The 16,128-nt window shown below is 41.0% G+C and overlaps 1 long non-coding RNA gene and 1 pseudogene across 1 annotated transcript; both read right to left on the bottom strand.

Annotated features, from left to right (window-relative positions):
- LOC111966126 (extended synaptotagmin-1-like) overlaps positions 1-6,336 on the bottom strand; it is a 52,181-nt pseudogene extending 45,845 nt beyond the window's left edge.
- A 6,606-nt stretch (positions 6,337-12,942) lies between these two features.
- On the bottom strand, positions 12,943-15,113 carry LOC111966809 (uncharacterized). Its single transcript, XR_002877685.2, has 3 exons — positions 15,034-15,113; positions 14,895-14,921; positions 12,943-13,279 (listed from the first exon to the last, which is right to left on the bottom strand). It is a non-coding gene; the product is annotated as an uncharacterized lncRNA (long non-coding RNA).
- Positions 15,114-16,128: the final 1,015 nt, after the last annotated feature.

A 16,128-nucleotide genomic window follows, 5' to 3' on the forward strand; every position in this document is an offset into this window, starting at 1 on the left:
ACTAACCATATCAGTGTGTGTGTGTGTGTGTGGTTGCTGTGTGTGGTGTGTGTGTGTGGGTGTGTGTGTGATGTGTTCGTGTGTGTGTGTGTGTGTGTGTGTGTGTCGTGTGTGTGGCTGTTTGTGTGGTGTGGTGCTGTGTGTGTGTGTGTGTGTTTGAATGTGATCTGGCGGAAGCTCTACTCCTCCCGACTCTTAATATAACAGAAGATGATGGGTACTGATGGAGAGGAGTGGCGCTCACAGAGGCAGGATGACACACACACACCAGCAACGCAAGGCAACGGTAGACAAAGCAAACACACTACACATCAGGCAACCACAAAGCTTCTCCATCGGCACACCAGCTCAGTGTGTGTGTTTTGCGCGTGTATATATCTATATATCACTGCTCAAAAATATAGAAGGGAAACTTAAACAACACAATGTAACTCAAGTCAATCACAGCTCCTCGTGGTAAATCACAACTGTCCACTGGTCATACAGGCACGTGGAGGCCACACACACTACTGAGCCTCATTTTGACTTGTTTTAAGGACATTACATCAAAGTTGGATCAGCCTGTAGTGTGGTTTTCCACTTTAATTTTGAGTGTGACTCCAAATCCAGACCTCCATGGGTTGATAAATTTGATTTCCATTGATAATTTTTGTGTGATTTTGTTGTCAGCACATTCAACTATGTAAAGAAAAAAGTATTTCATAAGAATATTTCATTCATTCAGATCTAGGATGTGTTATTTTAGTGTTCCCTTTATTTTTCGGAGCAGTGTATATATATGTGTACTACATTACACACCTTATTCATCCACTCAACCTTCTCCACGTCAGGGAAGTTGACCTGTAGAGAAAGTGAGAAATGTATTGGTTAGATTTGAACTTTTAACCGCTTTAAACAAAATACATAGCAAAAGAGTGTAACCTGGGTATGAATGTAGGGAGGTCGTGAAATGGCAAAGGATCGACACGAGACAGGGCCTTTCCACCTCAAAAAGAACCAGAAAGAGGTTTGACACCCACAATCTCAGTGTTGTGAAATCCTTTAGATTTCAGAAACAGATCATATTAGCATTCTGAAATGTATTTAATCTTTCAGAAATTAACCTAATTGTTTGCACCCAAATTGCCCATTTTAATTTATAGGATTCATATAATATTGAATAAATACAGTACCTAACATCCAATTTGAACCAAACTTTTTTGGGTGCAATCAATTATCTTAATTTCTCCGAGATCAAATTATATTTAAACAAAAGAATGCTTCTGAATGCTTATCTTATCTGTTTCTAACTATAGAAACGATTTCAGAACCATCTAAGATGGTGGGTGTCATGGCTTGCTGAAATGACATGGAATGACCCAACAGTAAAATTAAGATGTGTGTTTCTGGACATTTTCCATGTTTCAAAACATAATGATGACACACCACAGCAGGCCCTCAATCTTTCCTCCAAACCCAAACCACAGTCATAAGACCTGCAGATCACACTGATCATGATCATGTGTGTGTGTGCACGTGTGTGTGTGCGTGCAAAATAACCTGTGATATGCTGTTAACAAAACTACAGAGATTGTGGTGACAATGTGAGTGTCCTGTGGGTGTTGAAGAATGTTGAAATTGTCCCATGATTAAGAAAACAATTATCATATTTTCTCTCTTTCCTGATATGGTCCTCCTTGTTCCCCCTCTCCCTCTGATTGATGTCTATGAGTCACCAAGCTTCTGCCATCTAAAAGGTCAACAGTAGCACAACCATAGAATTAGGAATTAGAAAACAAATTTAATAGGATCTCTATGAGTACCACCCTCAAGTTCTAAGGAACCTCCGAACTGAAACAGGAAATGGGGAGCGCACACACATAGAAATGCCTAAAATGACGGTGGCACGACAAAACCTCAGAGTGGAAACACTCTCTCTTGGTTCAAATAATTAAAGGAAAGGTTCAACCATTTTTGAATGTTACATTGTTTTCTCTGAGTGATGTTCTATCGATTCCCTGGGTCATTTCATGTTTTCATGTGTATCTGAGTTATTGGTGTTCAAGCAGGCAGAAATCCGGCCGGTGTGACGTAGCACCGTGATAAAGTCTCTCTCACTACACTGGAAGTTGATAGGCATATGACTTTTAGATCGTGAAAACGTCTATCATACATGTCAGATATCAATACTGGCCGATGTCATAACGCGGGAGGATGTCTTCTCTTGAATGGACCATTGATCATATTTTTGCAATATTCCTACCTCGAGAAATGTTTAATTTAACGGAGGGTATAGCACATTTTTCCTATTTGTCTGCCTCTTTAGTCCAGGGTGCATTGCATGGTGCCGTTGTCAGAGATATTATAGAAATAAGATAGGAATTCAATGAATCAGGGAACATATAACGCCCCACCCAGAAGACTGTCGACCGTTCACGTTCACATTGTCATGCTGCATCACACGGTTGCTAAGTTAATAGTGACTCAGTCAGCATATATGTCGAGAAACATGCTTATTTTCCTCGAAGTACATAATGTCACGATTCCAAAGCTATACAATACTACAGATAGCAGATACTACAGATACAGATAGCAAGTAAATTATCGCACATCTCAGAAATGATTTGTAATGTTGTATTTCTTGTTGACGAAATTGGTGCTAATGTTGGGTTTTTGAGCTAGCCCCCAATAGACTCCCATTCACTCTTTGAAGGAGAGCGCTCCTTGCCCCAGGATCGCCCAGAATGCACCGCACGCCCCATTGACGTAGCATGGGCAACGTTTCCCATCTCCTCAAAAGTATATCTGCCGTTGCGAATGTTAGACTCCACTCTGTGAGGCACATTGATCTGCAGGTTGAACATGGTGAGATTGTAGACCCCTAAATTGATAGTGCAGTCTTTTTTGGGAGGGATTTTACAGCTAATTAGCTAAAATTATTGTGTGTAGCTATGTTTTTCTAGCTAGCTACCTACAGTTGAAGTCGGAAGTTTACATGCACTTAGGTTGGAGTCATTAAAACTTGTTTTTCAACCACTCCACAAATTTCTTGTTATTAACAAACTATAGTTTTGGCAAGTCGGTTAGGACATCTACTTTGTGCATGACACAATACATTTTTCCAACAACTGTTTAGAGACAGATTATTTCACTGTCTCACAATTCCAGTGGGTCAGAAGCTAACATACAATAAGTTTACTGTGCCTTTAAACAGCTTGGAAAATTCCAGAAAATGATCTCATGGCTTTAGAAGCTTCTGATAGGCTAATTGACATAATTTGAGTCAATTGGAGGTGTACCTGTGGATGTATTTCAAGGCCTACCTTCAAACTCAGTGCCTCTTTGTTTGACATCATGGGAAAATCAAAAGAAATCCGGCAAAATTGTAGAACTCCAGAAGTCTGGTTCATCCTCAATTTCAATTTCCAAATGCCTGAAGGTACCACGTTCATCTGTACAAACAATAGTACGCAAGTATAAACACCATGGGACCACGCAGCCGTCATACTGCTTAGGAAGGAGACGTGTTCTGTCTCCTAGAGATGAACGTACTTTGGTGCGAAAAGTGCAAATCAATCCCAGAACAACAGCAAAGGACCCTGTGAAGATGCTGGAGGAAACAGGTACAAAAGTATCTATATCCACAGTAAAATGAGTCCTATATCGACAATAACCTGAAAGGCCGCTCAGCAAGGAAGAAGCCACTGCTCCAAAACCGCCACAACTGCACATGGGGACAAAGATCATACTTTTTGGAGAAATGTCCTCTGGTCTGAAGAAACAAAAATAGAACTGTTTGGCCATAATGACCATCGTTATGTTTGGAGGAAAAAGGGGGAGGCTTGCAAGCCGAAGAACACCATCCCAACCGTGAAGCATGGGGGTGGCGGCATCATGTTGCGGGGGTGGTTTGCTGTAGGAGGGACTGGTGCACTTCACAAAATAGATGGCATCATGAAGGAGGAAAATGATGTGGATATATTGAAGCAACATCTCAAGACATCAGTCAGGAAGTTAAAGCTTGGTCGCAAAGGTGAAATAAAATTTAAAAAATGGGTCTTCCAAATGGATAATGACTCCAAGCATACTTCCAAAGTTGTGGCAAAATGGCTTAAGGACAACAAAGTCAAGGTATTGGAGTGGCCATTACAAAGCCCTGACCTCAATCCCATAGAAAATGTGTTGACAGAACTGAAAAAGCGTGTGCGAGCAAGGAGGCCTACAAACCTGACTCGGTTACACCAGCTCTGTCAGGAGGAATGGGCCAAAATTCATCCAACTTATTATGGGAAGCTTGTGGAAGGCTACCCGAAACATTTGACGCAAGATAAACAATTTAAAGGCAATGCTACCAAATACTAATTGAGTGTATGTAAACTTCTGACCCACTGGGAATGTGATGAAAGAAATAAAAGCTGAAATAAATCATTCTCTCTACTATTATTCTGACATTTCACATTCTTAAAATAAAGTAGTGATCCTAACTGACCTAAGACAGGGAATTTTTACTAGGATAAAATGTCAGGAATTGTGAAAAATTTAGTTTAAATGTATTTGGCTAAGGTGTATGTAAACTTCCGWCTTCAACTGTAGCTAGCTAGCCAGCCAGCCCATAAAGGGAGCATTGCATTTTGGATTTTATCGTCAACTTGAGCTATAACAGATTTCCACAACAATTTTCCATGTTGCTACCAACCTTATTATAACGCCAAAATGAAAAATGTGTTCACAACAAATATTGTTCTCACATATTACTATTATTTAACACAGTGTTGTTATTTAACACAATGATTGGTTTTGGGTGGATTTTTCCTTTCAGACGTTCATTGAACGAGTAACTTAGTCACTGTTAAGTTAACTGTGTGCTACATTTAAATACAGTAACACCTCTGTGGTATTATATTTTAGTAATTTAGCAGATGCACTTATCCAGAGCGACTTATAGTAGTGAGGGCATACAATTTTCTTACTGGTCCTCCATGGGAATCAAACCCACAATCCTGTCATTGAAAACACCATGCTCTACTAACTGAGCCACACAGGACATAAATGGAGTAAATGTTAATTCTGAATTCCACTGTGATTGTGGCATTCTAAAGTTTTGACTCATTCTCCTCAGGCTCTGCATATTAAGAATGTCCAAATATAGCTAGGGCTGGATGGACTAGACTAAAGAATGTAGAAGAGGGGGAGGGGTGGGTGGGTAGGAACAGAGTAGAATAGGAAAATATACAGTGCATTCGGGAAAGTATTCAGACCCCTTGACTTGTTCCACATTTTATTACATTACAGCCTTATACTGTATTAACAAAAGGTTGGTCAGTCATAGACTGGGATGTCTGTACACTGTGCAAATTATGAAATGGTATGAAAGAGAGAGAGATTGTGAACTAATAGGACATTGTGCTCATCCCCTTGCCATTATACCTGTCCTTATTGTCAACTGAGTTGTGTCACTTTGTTACTTTGGTCACCACAGACACATTTTTTGCTTCATTCATTAACATATTTATTTATTTATTTTGACAACATAAACAAACCTTTTTGGATATGATGTAATGACATTGATGGATTTTAAGACTGACTTTTGTTCAAATAATGTATTTATTATTCCGCTGTATTTTATTTATTTGAAAAATAATATAAATATTATAGACGGTGGCTTTAATTACCAGCTCACAGACTAGTAGGCTGAAGATGTGATCTCCACTCTGAAGTGCAGGCTGAGTCCATAGAGAAAATAGGAATACAATAATGATATGTTTCTTGTTACTTACCCATGGGGGTAATTCCTGTTTACTCATAAAAGCCCTCGCAGTGGTGTATGCTCTCTCGTTCTCCAATAAGTACATAGCTGACCGCAGACGCATTACTTTCTCGTTTCTGCTGTGTTTCCATCCGATGTAGACCATGAGACCGAATAGAACCAAGCTGATACTGAACCCGAAGTATCCGGCCAGATAAACTGGTAAAAGTGTAGCCAGGAATTTTCCAAAGGACCACAATACGGTTACAGCATGTTGCCCTGGAGGTTTGGGTGGCTGCATTTCTTCTGGCAATGCCGAGTACGCAGCCTCCGAGCCTGTGCCCATACTCGGACTTCCATCCACAGATGGCATCGCAAAATCCTTATCTGTGGAGGCGCTACCTCTGCAGTTCCGCGTTCAGTGCCTTCTTGTTGTTTAATTAAAAAATAAGACAACGGAATAAAGTGTAGCTTGCAAACCATTGACAATGTCTTACACTATTGACACGAAACGATCATAAACAGTTTTGCTAGAAATGTTCAGCTAAAAATACATCTTGAATAGGTAAACAGCACCAGGGAACAAAACCGCTCTTCATGCGCGCACTGACAAACACTAGCATGCAGAGGCAAGTGGATTCAATTTTTTGTCAGACTTGTAAGGGCGTGTTATCTAAGTGAAAGCCCTCCTTAAATCCATCAGAAAAAAAAGTTACCCTAAAATGTACTTGTTCCGATAATATTTGACCGCACCATCCAGTCTAATATTTTTTTAATTTTTATTTATTTCACCTTTATTTAACCAGGTAGGCTAGTTGAGAACAAGTTCTCATTTGCAACTGCGACCTGGCCAAGATAAAGCATAGCAGTGTGAACAGACAACACAGAGTTACACATGGAGTAAACAATAAACAAGTCAATAACATGGTAGAAAAAAAAGAGAATCTATATACAATGTGTGCAAAAGGCATGAGGTAGGCAATAAATCGAATAATTACAATTTACATCTAACACTGGAGTGATAAATCATCAGATGATCATGTGCAAGAAGAGATACTGTGTGCAAAAGAGCAGAAAAGTAAATAAATAAAAGCAGTATGGGGGTGAGGTAGGTAAATTGGGTGGGTAGTTTACAGATGGACTATGTACAGCTGCAGCGATCGTTAGCTGCTGGAGCAATTTTAAAAGTTGCTTAGAGATGGAGATAAAAGTCTCCAACTTCCAGAGTATTTTGCAATTCGTGTTCCAGTCGCGGTCAGCAGCAGAACTGGAAGGAAAGGGCGTCACTGCAGGTTTTGGCTTTACGGGATGTCTCATAAAGTGCAGATCATCACTGCGCCATGTAGCGCGTGTCTCGCGGGTGCGGTGTAGCCAATGGAGAACCCAGTGAATACGAGAGATAAGGCGGCACTACTTTAGCCTATGTATTAGCCTTGTGATGACCTGGATGCTGCAGTGGTCTGACGACGTAACATGATAGTCGAGGCGCCCAGTCCCGAACTAGACGGCATACAGTCGCAGTGGTGGGTCGTATAAGGTGCTTTCAAGTTAACAAAAACGAATGCACTGTGATAAACTGCATCCAGTTTGCTGAGTAGAGTATTGGAAGCTATTTTGTAGATGACATCGCCGAATCGAGGATCGGTAGGATAGTCAGTTTTACTAGGGTAAGTTTGGCGGCGTGAGTGAAAGGAGCTTTGTTTGCGGAATAGAAAGCCGATTCTTGATTGATTTTGGATTGGAGATGTTTGATATTGAGTCTGGAAGGAGAGTTGCAAGTCTAGCCAACACCTAGGTACTTATATGATGCCACATATTCTAGTCGAACCTGTCCAGGTGTGATGCTAGTCGGGCGTGCGGGTGCAGGCAGCGAACGGTTGAAAAAGCATGCATTTGGTTTTACTAGCGTTTAAGAGCAGTTGGAGGCCACGGAAGGAGTGTTGTATGGCATTGAAGCTCGTTTGGAGGTTAGATAGCACAGTGTCCAGGAAGGGCCGGAAGTATATTAGAATGGTGTCGTCTGCGTAGAGGTGGATCAGGGAATCGCCCGCAGCAAGAGCAAACATCATGATGTTACAGAGAAAGATCGGCCCGAGAATTGAACCCTGTGGACCCCCATAGAGACTGCCAGAGACCGGACAACATGCCCTCCGCGATTTTGCACACTGACTCTGTCTGCCAAAGTAGTTGGTGAACCAGGCAAGGCAGTCATTAGAAAAACCGAGGCTACTGAGTCTGCCGATAAGAATATGGTGATTGACAGAGTCGAAAGCCTTGGCCAGGTCGTGAAGACGGGCTGCACAGTAATGTCTTTTATCGATGGCGGTTATGATATCGTTTAAGTACCTGAGCGTGGCTGAGGTGCACCCGTGACCGGCTTGAACCGGATTGCACAGCGGAGAAGGTACGGTGGGATTCGAGATGGTCAGTGATCTGTTTTGTTGACTTGGCTTTCGAAGACCTTAGATAGGCAGGGCAGGGATGGATATAGGTCTGTAACAGTTTGGGTCCAGGGTGTCTCCCCCTTTGAAAGAGGGGATGACCGCGGCAGCTTTCCAATCCTTGGGATCTCAGATGATAGAAGGAGAGGTTGAACAGGCTGGTAATAGGGGTGCGACAATGGCGGCGGACAGTTTCAGAAATAGGGGTCCAGATTGTCAAGCCAGCTGATTTGTATGGGTCCAGGTTTTCCAGCTCTTTTCAGAACATCTTGCTATCTGGATTATGGGTAAAGAGAAGCTGGGGAGGCTTTGGGCGAGTAGCAGCGGGGGGGGGCTGGGGCTGTTGGGTCAAGGTTGGAGGTCGCCAGTGAGGCACAGGCCATGGCGCCCACTTGAGAAATGTTTGTTGAAGTTTTCGATTATCACGGACTATATCAGTGTGCCGTGGTTAACCTTAGCCATCAGTCAGTGGGCAGCTGGGAGGAGGTGCTCTTGTTTTCCATGGACTTTACAGTATCCCAGAACTTTTTGGAGTTAGCAACATCCACTGCAAGTACAAAAAGGCCTCTTGCGCTGCTCCAGCTTTCACAAACCAATTGCTTTCCGACTGACTGAGAATTGATTTCGGCCCAGTGGCGACTCATCATTCAGGGCAGGTGGGGCAGAAAAACTGCTTGCCTGTTTGTTTTGCATGTTATTTCGGCATTAATACTTGTCACATATCAGTTTGCAAACAATGTAAAAAAATATATATATCATTGAGTTAATAAAGTCGCATCCAAACATGGTCTCTTTTTTGGTTTTCTTAAGTAAGGCAGCTACAAAATGCAAGTGTTTCAGCCTAGCTCAGTGCTTTCTGTGGTTGTGGGGCAAGCCAGCAGAAAATACGGAGCGTTGCGGCGTGATTGGCTCAGTGTTCTGTCACTCATGAGGACACCTCCAAGTCTAAGGGTAGAGCTCGAAATTTCAAGCCCCTTGGGTGCTGCCATAGAGTTACATTAGAAGTGCCCATCCAAGAAGGCTCAAGGTCATTGGCCACATATAAAATTACGTCAAATCACTTTATATCTACAGTAGCTTTGATTGGACTGATCATGTCAACATCATACTTTCAAAATCTTAGCTAGCAGTCATCATCATGAATCAGGTTGACAATCTACTGACAAATCCTTTTTAATCCTTGTCAGGTGAAGAGAAATAATGACGAGAAATGAATAATAAAACGTATTGGTGTCATCGGCCATTGGACATGAACATTACACAAGTTGGAAATCGCAAATTCAACAATGAGTGGTTAGGAAGGAATCAGTGGCTAACTGCAAGCATTACAAAGCAATCACTAGCCTGCTATTCAGTGGAGTGGCTGTGTGGTCCCAAGTCTAAGATTAAGGGTCTCTATTCCTAGTTTAAAATGATAAACATTCAACATTGGCCATGCTGTCAATTAAGCATGATTTGTTCCGCGCTCAAAATAACTGTTAACTCGGAACTGCAAATCTGACTTTAGTGAGTTCAAAACAACTGGGAACTCGGGAAAAACAAGCTAAGACTGGGAAAATACGTTTTGAACAACTAGGAATTGTAAATCGGGAACTTGGGCGTCTTTCTAGAGCTACGATCTGAAGATCACTGACGTCATCACGAATCAACTTTTTTTTCCAGTTCCCAGTTCCCATAAATCCAGAGAATGACAGACTTTGATGACAAAATTTGCCCACGAAGAACTGCCGCGGCACGTTCCCTTTCAAGTGAGCACAGCACAACAAGGTAAATCCAAAAATGTTTTGTATGCTGCTGCATAAAGGATGTAATATGCCAGGGAGATATGTATACTGTAGCTAAGAAAGTAATACTAAGTGTATGTTGTGTAGTAAGCTGTTAGTAGCCCATGTGCCTCGCCCTAATAATTTGATATATTTTCACCTCTTAATTTCACCTACTGTTCTGACTTGGTGGTACACATATAACCTGTTTTTGAAAAATGTAATTATTGAATATTCTAAGAGCTTTCATTGTCTGCTTATATGCCCCCTTTATTTATCATATGGTTCTGACTTGGTGTACAGGGAGAACACCGTAAGAATGGCTAATGTTCTGAATTCTGTCAATGTACATTTCAAAAGAGCTGAACAAATACTTATATTGACTACGTCCGTCCTAGCTCGCTCAATGTCTTAATCGAAATTACGGATTGCCTCTTATCCACTTGTCATCCCCTTATGCCATAGTTTGTACATCTCAATTGTCAGTAGAACCCGAATTTGTTTAATAATCAAGTCAACCATATCAGCTATGTGTTTTTAAAAGGCAGTAAATGAGGCTGAACGAACCGTTTCGCTGCCAGACAAGGCTCTGCTGAAAGCCAGGTGTAGCAGAGGTAAGGTGGGGTGGCAGGTAGCCTAGTGGTTAGAGCTTTGGGCCAGTAACCAAAAGGTTGTTAGATCAAATCTCTGAGCTGACAAGGTAAAAATCTGTTGTTCTGCCCCTGAACAAGGCAGTTAACCAACCCACTGTTCCTATGCCATCATTGTAAATTAGAATTTGTTCTTAACTCCCTGGTTAAAGGTTTGGGACAGCTTTGCGTGGGCACCGTTTGTCACCATTATAGTGCAATTAATGCATTGTTTAGTGTTCTGCTGTGTAGTGGCTTTGCTGACATGCATCCCCCCCAAAGAATGTTTGTCCCACCAAGATTTACGTGCTAAAATCACCACTGTTTAGGCCTACTGTGGCCTAAAGCCTATAGATCTACTATAGGCCTATGAATTAATGTGATAGTAGGGTAGACTACCTATTTGATACAGCAACAGCTATACGACCGTTACCTCTGTTAACGCCTGGTATAATGCAGAGCTTGGAGAAGCCTACTTACTGTAGGCTGTTGACTGTTCTGTATTTTTCATCAGTAAATTTGTAATTTAGAAACGGATTATTAATAGTCTAACATGCATTTGTAATGAAAATGTAAACCTAAAATTAAGTTAGTAACATAATTTTAGGATTATTAATAGTCTGCACTTGTAATGAAAAACGTAACCCTAAAATTAAATTGTTCTGAGAATATTTGACCGCACCAATCAATATAACGCCTCAATCACAACAATAGTATCCTTTCACAAAATGGTACGCAGCATCATCTGGATGTGTGCAACAAAGGTTCAACATTCACCAGTTCTGTTAAGCCGTCTATGCATACATTTCGACGCATACGCACAGCAACTGCCTCTGCAATGCAATGCTGCAAAAGGCAAAAGCATCGTTCCATTGGAAATAAAGGTACATCTGGTGTGCCAAAATTAGATAGTGTCGGTGTGTTCGAGGCGTAATGTCTAGCGACCTCCCTGCAAGTAAAAATAAATAAAATAAAGACCCTTGCTCCGCTGCAGCTTTCATAAACCAATAGCTTTCCGACTGACTAAGAATTGCCCAGTGGTGGAAAAAGTACCCAATTGTCATACTTGAGTAAAAGTAATGATACCTTAATACAAAATGACTCAAGTAAAAGTGAGTCACCTAGTAAAATACAACTTGAGCAAGTCAGTTAAGAACAAATTTACCGAGGAACAGTGGCCTTGTTCAGGGGAAGAACGACATATTTGATCCAACAGTTACTGTCCCAACGCTCTCACCACCAGCTGTAACCACCAGGCTACCTGCCGCCCCTAAACTTAAGTATCAAAAGTATGATATTGCTAAAATATACTTAAGTATCAAAAGTAAAAGTATAAATAATTGCAAATTCCTTATATTAAGCAAACCAGACGGCACGATCTTTTTTTTTTTTTTACGGTTAGCCAGTGGCACACTCCACTCACTTAATTTACAAACAAAGCATTTGTGTTTAGTGAGTCCGCCAGATCAGATGCAGTAGGTATGACCTGGGATTTTCTCAAGTGTGTGAATTAGACCATTTTCCTGTCCTGCTAAGCATTTAAAATGTAACGAGTACTTTTAGGTGTCAGGGAAAATGTATGGAGTAGAAAGTACATAATTTTCTTTAGGATTGTACTGGAGTAAAAGTTGTCAAAAATATAAATAGTAAAGTACAGATGCCCCCAGAAACTACTTAAGTAGCACTTTAAAGTATTTTTAGACCAAATTTTACACTGAAATTGCCTGTATATCTACTATAGGCCAAATAATAAATGTGATAGTTGGGTACCCTACGTATATTTGATAAAGCTATACGACCGTTACCTCTGTTGACGCCTGGTATAATGTAGAACTATGAGTATTTACGCACGCGTTGGAGAAGCTTCGTTATTGTAGGCTGGTCTGTATTTTTCCTCAGTGGACCTAAGCTAGTAAATTAGACAGTGCCAGAGAGATCAAACCATTTTGCCTCCAGGGCAAACATGTTTGTTCTTGACTATGAGGTTTTGGGTTGGAGTGAGGTTTTATTTTTCACATTAACTAGGCAAGTCAGTTTACACAATTTATTTTACAATAACTGCCTAACCCAGGTTCAGTTGTGCGCAACCCTATAGGACTCCTGATCAGTTGTTACAGCCCGGGGCCTCTAGCATCGAGATGTGCCTTACAGCACTCCAGATGGCTGCGAGAAAACGCACGTAGCATAACCTTTCCACAGATAGTCATACTGATGACCTTAGTTTATTGACGAGACCGGTTTAAGGGAAGCACATCAACATATGGGTTACCTATAAGATTGTTTGATATGACTAGTCACCAGAACTGAACTGTTAGCAATAATGGTAAATGGTTGCAGCACGGTAGGAATTACATTCTGGAACCTTTTGAAGCAACAAAGACAACTTTAAACCAAAAACTTTATTGGGAAAGTATAAACAAAAGCAATGGAGTAGGGTAGGTTTGGTAGAAGAGTAGAGAATCCAGAAAGTCCCCATATCAAATTTCCCAGGCAGGTGGTGGAGTCTCTTGACCAAGACAACAGTAGCACTGTCTCTTCGCAGCCTCTCGTTGGCATGGATGGCACAGCTCGGATCAGACGTTGAACATGAGATCCTTGGTCCCGTGTTGTGTCCAGAAGGGTCACAGCCATGGTGTTGTAGGGGGGGGGGGCAGTCTACTTAGACCTCTGCCTCATCTTTCGCCTCTTGCGCTTCAGCCTGCGCATACGCTTCTTTCTCCACTGCAAGAGAGAACAGAAGGGCCAATGTGAGATGTAACATTAGCTACTTTAGATATTGACAAACAAGTGTTAGAACAAATCCCTGCACCCTGATAAATGTATTAGCGTGGTTGGCAACACCCATCTGGCATTTACAGCAAATTGCTGTCAATACAGTTCTACCAACATATGCTCAGGTCAAGAAGGGATATTGCCATCCTGCACACCCTCCCATATAGTAAGGGGCCTGTGACTGAAAATATGGCAACAAGCTAGCTAGAATTGCACAATAGTTGGCTACAGTAATGAGCCAGGACAGGTGATAATCTACTGACAAGGCATGTCCACATGTTTACAACAGAATTAGATTACTTGGCAACAGTCCATTTCTAGGGTTGTCCGCAGTTAGCTACTTGGCTAGCTAGTTCTATTGCCCAACATAACTAACGTTAAGGCTTTGGCTATATGAATGAGTGCACTTGCATACTCCCTTAGAAACTGAACCTGAAAAAGACAGCAATAGTACTGTTTGTCAATCTTGACACAATAGCCAGTATACACTTCCTGAAAATAGCCTGAATTACTCAGACGACATGACTCCTTGAGTGGTCATTAATGTGATGTTTGTACCGAGGACCTTGGTCGAGCAGTTTTACACCCAACTAAGATTACTTAAATAAAGTTTACATTTAATCTGACAAGTCAGTTAAGAACAAATTCTTATTTACAATGACGGCCTACCCTGGGCCAATTGAGAGCTGTCCTATGGGACTCCCAATCACTGCAGATTTGGCAGCCTGGAATTTGACTAGGCTCTGTAATGATGCCTCTTGCCAAAAAGATCATCAAGGCCACCAACGAACAAAGCCAGTGTCTGTTCACCACGCTACTATGCGTGAGGTGAGGACAGTAAAGGTGCATCAAAGCTGGAACTGAGTGGGTGAAAAACAGCTTCTCTCAAAGCCAACAGACTTAAATTGGCCACTAATAAATGGATCATTATGTCACTAATAAATCACATTTTATTGGTCACATGTAAGTTGTAAACATTACTGTATTAATCTCATGTATACTTTATACCATATATTGCATCATGCCTACACCACTGTCACTACTCATATTTATATATTCTTATTCTATTATTTTACTAAGATTTGGGTGTATTAGGTCGTTGTGGAATTGTTAGATATTGATGCACTGTCGGAACTAGAAGCACAAGTATTTCGCTACACTCGCCAATAACATATGCTAACCATGTGTATGTGACCAATAAAACAGTGCCCTAGACCGCTGTGCAACTCCGGAGCCAAAACGTTGGTGCAGTATTTCTCGAGAAAAAAAATGCGCGTGAATTACGAGTAGTCTATAGTATAATGACAAAACACTTAATTGCAGAATCCCTAACAATACAAACGTCAACCATTTTAAGTCGTCTTAGAAATTACAAGAATATGCGCCGAACTCGATAATCAATGCATTTAAAATATGTTGCAAGTGTCTAACTACATTTCAAATGTGTGCAGTTATGTCGCAGTTAAGTTAGCATGCTAGCTAACCAAGTACCTTAATAAAGCTAACAAGCATAGCAACAAGGAAGATGCCTACAAAACAATCGTTTCGAGGGGATAAAATTTACCTTTGCCCTCATGTCGTGGAGGAGTGTCTGTAAAGCAAAGGGAGAACGGTTGATCAGTTGGATGCCTTTCAATTACATTGGATTACTTTGGATACATATGAGAAAATACAAACCGTGTTGGGTTCTGTATTCAACTTACCTCTACCAGATGGCACCGTCTCCAAGAAGAACGCCACTAGCGTTCGATCGGTTATTTATACACTGAAATTACGTCATCACTGTTGGACGCTCATACATTCTGGGATATGTAGATTTCAACAGTCATGGGCTGTGTTCCAATACCCATACTAACATACTGTATACTTAATGAGTATATTCTACATATTATTAGTTCATTTTAGTATTATTGAAACGAAGGTTATCCTTTCAGTTGAGCATACTAGCGCTACGCCTATCTACCGGAAGTTGATTATGTTGCTATGCAACCTCTTGCTAGCTTGTTAGCGTAACAAATCAAAATCAAATCACATTTATTTGTCACATACACATGGTTAGCAGATGTTAATGCGAGTGTAGCGAAATGCTTGTGCTTCTAGTTCGACCATGCAGTAATATCTAACAAGTAATATAACCTAACAATTTCACAACAACTACCTTATACACACAAGTGTAAAGGAATGAATACGAATATGTACATAAAAAAATTTGAATGAGTGATGCCCGAACGGCATAGGCAAGATGCAGTAGATGGTATAGAGTACAGTATATACATATGCAATGAGTAATGTATGGTATGAAAACATTATATAAAGTGGCATTGTTTAAAGTGGCTAGAGATACATTACATCAAGATGGCAAGATGCAGTAGATGGTATAGAGTACAGTATATACATATGAGATGAGTAATGTATGGTATGAAAACATTATATAAGGTGGCATTGTTTAAAGTGGCTAGTGATACATTCCATCAAGATGGCAAGATGCAGTAGATGGTATAGAGTACAGTATATACAGTATATACATATGAGATGAGTAATGTAGGGTATGTAAGCATTATATAAAGTGGCTAGTGATAAATTGATTATTAAAGTGGCTAGAGTTGAGTCAGTATGTTGGCAGCAGCCACTCAATGTTAGTGATGGCTGTTTAACATGATGATCTTTTTGACCTTCCTGTGACATCGAGTGGTGTAGGTGTCCTGGAGGGCAGGTAGTTTGCACCCGGTGATGCGTTGTGCAGACCTCACTGCCCTCTGGAGAGCCTTGCGGTTATGGGCGGAGCAGCTGCCGTACCA

The sequence above is a fragment of the Salvelinus sp. IW2-2015 genome, linkage group LG7 (assembly GCF_002910315.2).
Source record: "Salvelinus sp. IW2-2015 linkage group LG7, ASM291031v2, whole genome shotgun sequence".
Lineage (NCBI taxonomy): Eukaryota > Metazoa > Chordata > Actinopteri > Salmoniformes > Salmonidae > Salvelinus > Salvelinus sp. IW2-2015.